Genomic DNA, 6,709 nt, shown 5'->3' with positions numbered 1-6,709 from the left:
TCTGGTTTGGTGTGCCTTAGAAGTGGAGGAACCCCAGCCTTGGGCTGTGACTGCCCTGCTCTAAGCAATTTGGCCTGAATGGATACTCTCAGTTGTGTCCCACCAGAGGCTGCATTGTTACAGGGTGTCTTGAAATGTGGCTACATGAATATTGGTCCTGTTTGTTCATCATGGACAGAGAATCCATGACCCTTTTCATGGGATTGGGACTTGCCACCCTCCATACCCACCCAAGTGTGCTGGTCCAAAATTACCGTCCATTTCTCTTAATGATTTCTGAGCAAATCAATCAGCGCTTTGAATATGTAAGTACTATGTAGCATTGTTTTAACATCCTACTATTAAAAGCAGAAGACAGAGATGTTTTTGCCAAAGAAATGGGAATAAAGCTGCATTGCACTAAGTGCTGCTGTTTCCAGGGTAATTCTTAACCAATTCAAAGAGTAGGGAGTTTTAAGGCCTCTTCTGCAAGGTGCTGAGCACTCCTTGTGAGGTGCCAAGTTCCCTCTGCTCTTGTTGACTTCAAACACCTCACAGGCGTTTAAACAGCTAATGTATCTGTAGGGCTTGACGTCAACATCACTACTGGAACTGTGAGAATGAATGTGCTTGTGACAATATTTTTCACCATATAAACTGTTATTTCCATGCATGATGTAGCAGCCCTCAAATGAAATGGTTTTGCTATTTGAAGGTTAGCAGCATCCAACAGCAGAGGGAGCTCTCTGAGAGGAAGAAGGAAAGAAAAGCTGACAGTCTGGCAAAGGTTTATTGCCGTGGGGGGAGGGACCAGGGAAATGGCAGGGACCAGGCCTGGCAGATGAAGAGAGAGCCCAGGGAAACGGGTTAGTGAGGGTGAGTATGAAAAGCAACAAAGATGCACCTAAAGGAGTTTTTGAAACCTTGAACAGACAAGGGGAGAGAGGCTTGGGAGGGGACCAGGAAATGAACGGGAAACAGCCAACATATAACCTAGATGCCAAAGAGGCACTTTATAAAGACAAGACAAAGACAAGAAAGAGGCTGGGGATAAAAGTGCTGGGACATTATCAGTCTAATGTGGTAGAGGAGATGTCTGAGAGTAACTAGTTCAGAGAGAGAGAGAGATTTTCTGGTTCAGAGAAGCTGTTCCATCGCTTTTTGTCCATTTTATTGAGAAAAAATACTGCTATATAGTTACACATTCACTTCTTCTCAGCATCACTAAGAAGGTGGCTTGTTAAAGTGTTTTGAATGGAGAGATTGTGGTGGCTTGGCAAACTAGGCAAGGGAATCAGGAATTACCTGGGGTCTTTACAGTATGTAGCATTAGGGAAATCTGAATTGTGTACACAATTTATAAAGGTTATAAAATGTTTTAAAAATGCTTTAAAAATGCATTTTGTCACTCTCCTAAAGTACTTACAGCCCATTCATGTATGCAGGATTTTCACTGTAAATCTGACATTTTACAATGATCAAATGCCATAAACATATATTCAAGACAAATCGGAGATCACAAGCACTGTGTGTATATATACACGCGCACACACAATTATGGGGCAATAAATATTGTAATGTAATGGCTAGTTCTGCCCCATATTGGATAAAATCAACATAGCTCTCTGTGTCATGGTCTCTATACTGCCAGCACCAGATGAAGATTCTCCTTTAGCTCAAGTAATAGGGATCCATCCATTTAAAGCAGGAAGATCTAAATTCTACCCTTACCAACACCATAAAGTTCCAAATGGCCATGGGTAAAGCACTGTGACAATCATGAAGTCTGAAATGGCGATGATTTGTTATGGTTTATTGAAATGAGCTATGTGGTCCTTTCCACTTACGATGTCAAAGATCATGGTTAGCCTGAACAACCAAAATGTTATTTTTGGTTGAGTTGTGATCAAACTTTCTTTTTCGTATTACATTTTTTCTATAATGATAAAATAAATAAGGAGACTTAGTGATGTGTTTGTTTTCTTTCTTGCTGCTTAGCACTGAGCAGGCTGTAAGTGCTACGGAATGCACAAAAATAAGGATAGTACTTTCCCTAAATAGCTTACATTCTAAACGACAAGTATGCAGTGTTGTAGCCATGTCAGTCCCAGGATGTTAGAAAGACAAGGCGGGTGTGGTTATATCTTTTATTGGACCAACTTCTTGTTTCTCTCACCAACAGAAGCTGATCCAATAAAAGAGATTACCTCACCCACCTTGTCATTCTAAAGGACACACAGAAAACAAGAGACACTGACAGGTTTCAGAGGAACAGCCGTGTTAGTCTGTATTCGCAAAAAGAAAAGGAGTACTTGTGGCACCTTAGAGACTAACCAATTTATTTGAGCATGAGCTTTCGTGAGCTACAGCTCACTTCATCAGATGTTTCCACGGTAAACATCTGATGCATCTGATGCAGTTTCCACGGTAAACATCTGATGAAGTGAGCTGTAGCTCACGAAAGCTCATGCTCAAATAAATTGGTTAGTCTCTAAGGTGCCACAAGAGACACTGAGAAACCCAGAGATGGAATTAGTTTAATTCCCAGTTCCCACAAATATTATATATACATCCTATTACAAACTCACTTCTTGTCAGCATCACTAAGAAGGTGGCTTGTTAGAGTATTTTGAATGGAGAGACTGTCGTGGCTTGGCAAACTAGATAAGGGAATCAGGAATTACCTGGGGTCTTTACAGTATGTAGCATTAGAGAAGACTGAGTTGTGTACACTAATTTACCAGTGGGTATCTAATCAGAGTGGCTTGAAGAATTTGAGTACTTTGATTTGTTGAAATGGTTTTTGAACAGATACCAGGAAGATGATTTCACTAGAGTAATTTCATCTTGTGGCTTCATTTTGCCTTGAGTAGAGACTCTAGAGTCAAGTCGGTGATTTTGTTTGATATATATTCTGTGTACACATAAATAGGAGAATGAAACGAAAGTGAAATATTAGTCTAGCGGTTCCGGATGAAATTGGCTCATCTCTGCATCACAGATTTTAGCTCAGAAATGGCAGGATTCAGAATCTGCAGACTCACAAGTATAGAGTCAATGGCAGATGTGCTGGTACCGGGGCGTGTAGCAGCACCCCCAGGCTTGAAGTGGTTTCCGTCATATACAGGGTTTACAGTTTTGTTCAATGGCGTTCAACACCCCTATTATAAAAATTGTTCCAATGCCACTGATCAATGGGCCCAGTATCAATTATCAAGGTAAGGAGGATGCTGTAATTGTAGTTCCCCAAACTCCCTAGCTAACCCTCTGTGTTTTAATGAGATTTCTTTCCTCTCTGTTCACAGAATAACTTGTGGTCCTTTTGGTCTCACCTACACAGTTTATGCAAGGCCAAACAGCAAGAGAGTCAGGAGCTGCTGCATATAAAAAAATAAATGAAATCCTTTTTCTGATGCTCTGCCTACTCCCAGACCTTGCAGGACCTTGCCTTGCAAGCCTAAAATGACAAGGTATTGTGTCCTCATTCACTTCAGGTGGGAGATGCACTCATCATCTTGCAGGTTCAGGGCTGTGGTATTTTGCTCCCACATCCACCCTTTCTGGCTCGCCCTCCTCCCCCACCTCTTCTCCTCCTGCTCTGGAAGTGCTGCCCAGCTGTGCCTCTTGTTACATATGTGTGACTTGGCTATTTTTAAACTTTCTTCCTCTTTAAAAATATTAACTCAAGAGACTTTAATGATTATAATTTAGGTACTGTACTTAAAACAGGAGTGGGGGGGGGCAGGCAGTAAAGGTTCAAAGCTAGCATGACGCTAGTTAAGTGCTTTGGAAAGCTACAGCTGACTGGCCATTTTTAAAAAAACTACCATCTCCCCCTTAACCATGCAATGCAATTTATTTTTGTGTCATGCACATTCTGCACGGTGCCACAGACCCTTTGCAGAGAAACTCCGTCACAAACTGAAGGGGAATGAGAGGGTATCAGGCAAGAATTGAAGTAGGGAACAATGACCCAAATGTCCCAGAGGGAGGCAGGGAGACAGCTCCAGCTAGCTGGGCAGCCTGTGTTCTGACAGCCAAAAGCCTCTTGCAGTCCCCACTTATTGTGGTCAGACAGTCTTTAACTTTCATTTTCTATTCAGCCATTTTAAATCGTGTAGCAGGTGAGGAAGGAGGAAGGATATGGGCCTTTCTAAGTTCAATGCGATGCAAAATTTAAGATGGGACAGCTATGAGTGAGTGAAAGCCATGACTGAAACAGGGCCTAATTCAGGCCTGTTCCTGTGAGGTGCTGAGCGCCCTCATCTCCCTTTGACTTCAGGGAGTTGTGGGTACTTTGCACACCACTAAACCAGGCACATGGGAAGTAGAGTGAGTATGCTTTGGGGGACATGGACATATACCAGATCCTACACAAACAGAGGAGCAGCTGCCATTTTGGATGTCCGAAACCAACCCAAAACCTTAGCCCTCCTTCTGAGTAGCAGTTATGCCCCTGCTGAGTCCACAGTGCTGCAAATAACAGGCCCAGCAGTGGTGAATGGGATATATAGACAGGAAACTACATTTTCACAAGCATAGCTCTTGCTCCTCTGCACACCAACCTTATTGTGGATTTTGTGGGGTTTAAAACCTTTTAATCAATGAGTATTAGCAATAGATGGTAAGCAAGCTGGGGCAGGGGTCAGCCTGTTTGCTAGGTGTACGTACAGCACCTTGCACAGTGAGCTCCTGATGCCTTCCTGAGGCCTTTTGTACAAATAATAACTAATCACCATCATCACCTTCAATGTACAGCGAGATGGGTCTGCCAGGAACTCATGGTAAACTGAAAGTCATGTGTGGGGTAGGTTACTGGTATAAAATTCACTACATGCGGGAGGAATGTTTTATAACCCTACCTATTGCCTGCCTGCACTCATCCCACACTCAGACTCTCAGGAGTAACTGGCGATTTGTTACATCTTGGAAGCAAGGTAGAACTTTTACTGTCAGCAGGATTTTCTTTTTTTTACAAAGTTCAGGATGAGGGCCTACGTATCCCTTTGACCTTCTGTCAGTATAAATTATGTTCTGGATTTGGTATTTTTCACATCATGTTTGTTTTCTTTTACTTTCACTTTGTATTTTCTCTGCACCCAATAGTACAGTACAGTAAGATGGCTGTACAAAAGCTCCTGGTGTCTTATTAAGATTAAGCCAGTTAATCACTAATCCATTGTAATTTCTTTAGTGTTCTGTGTTCTGCTGCTTAAATATGCTTTGTAAGGTATAAATTTGGAACTTTGGAGCTGTTATTTCATAGCTTGTAGTTGCTTGATAACATTACCTAGCTTTCAAATGTACTCAGTTCACACTTTTTAAAGGAGACTGACCAATCGGTTTTATCTTCCATAGAAATTCATTTAAAAAAAGAAATATCAGGAAAAACTAAGTAATCAATGTAACCAAGAACAGCAGACACAAACTACTTCTGGCATCTTTACCTTCACTTGAAGAAATTCACTGAACTGCTATTTGCTAGTCCACACAAGTTATTGACAGATAAAATATAAGTTTCTTATTTCAGCAAAGATTTAAAAGCTGAATGCTCATAGCAGTGACGTCTCATTGCAAAAACTCCATTACTTTTACAAAATACTGTATAGCAGGTTGAGTAGTGAGAGAATTGGTGGGTGCAACAGGGATGTAAGGGAGAAATTAAGGAGGGTAAAGATATTAGAGATTGTAACTGATTTATTTGACAGTCTTCACGGGCTTCTTTGTACTCTTTTCAAGTACAAAGAAGATACACTGTCAGGTTGATGTTTTCCCCCCCTCAAAGAGGAGGCACTGGAATGAATAAATCAAGAGCCACAAGTCACCAGGATTGTGCAGTAATATATGCAAGTGTTCTGAAGGAACTTTGGTGTGCCTGAGCTTCTAACAAATATATGCAATCTGTCATTGAAATTGTCTGCTATACCAGGGTTGGAGGGTAGCCCAGTGTGGTACCTATGTTTACAAAAGGTGCTAGTGTGAGCCTGAAAATTTCGGAACGGTGAGTCCTACTTCAGTGTGAATAAAATTGTTTGAAACAAAGATTAAAAAGAGTATTATAAAACACCAAGATGAACATGATAGGAACAAACCAGCAATAGTTCTGCAGAGCAAAATGGTGCTTCTCTAATATACTAGAATTCTTTGAGCAGGGTTGAGAGCTGGTTGACATAATTTAATTGGACATTCAAAAAGCTTTGCCAGTGTTCTGGTTACAGGGCCAGCTGTACTTTAGACTCCCTTCAGTCCCTCTTGAGTGCACCTTGACCTCAGGTAATACATTGGCTTTCTGCCCTTCTCTCAAAGGGTGGAATCCTTCAGTCCAAGCACTCTTTTTCCAGGCTGCAACTGTTGTACCAATAAATTAAAAACCAGCAGGATCTTATTAAAGGGAAAAAGGCAAAATACCACATTTATTGTGAATACAGAAAGAAACATAGTAAGCAGTTAGTTATAGCTATAACATTCCATTCAATCTCATATTTATTCACACATTCATTCATACAAACACACACACAGGTTCTGCAAGGTTGTTATCATAGTTACCAGCCTTAGAGTTGCTCATGCCAAGCCACTGGCCAGGTGGCCTGGACATGATGAGGGAGCAGGGCCTTGTCAGATGCTCATCTGATGCTCCTGGAAGTTGGTTTGCAGAATCAGACCCCAAAGTTCTCACTTTTTAGAGTCTATTTTTATAGGAATGTCTTCCTATGCCAGTCTATGGGAATTG

The 6,709-nt window shown here is 41.4% G+C and overlaps 1 long non-coding RNA gene across 1 annotated transcript; it reads left to right on the top strand.

Moving 5' to 3' along the window:
- Positions 1-783: 783 nt before the first annotated feature.
- LOC142073114 (uncharacterized) lies at positions 784-3,392 on the top strand. The gene is made up of 2 exons (XR_012669796.1): positions 784-855; positions 3,285-3,392. It is a non-coding gene; the product is annotated as an uncharacterized LOC142073114 (long non-coding RNA).
- The last annotated feature ends 3,317 nt before the right edge of the window (positions 3,393-6,709 follow it).

Source organism: Caretta caretta, chromosome 8, assembly GCF_965140235.1.
Source record: "Caretta caretta isolate rCarCar2 chromosome 8, rCarCar1.hap1, whole genome shotgun sequence".
NCBI lineage: Eukaryota > Metazoa > Chordata > Testudines > Cheloniidae > Caretta > Caretta caretta.
Note: the sequence above shows the minus strand (reverse complement) of the source record. Positions and strands in the feature narration are given on the sequence as shown.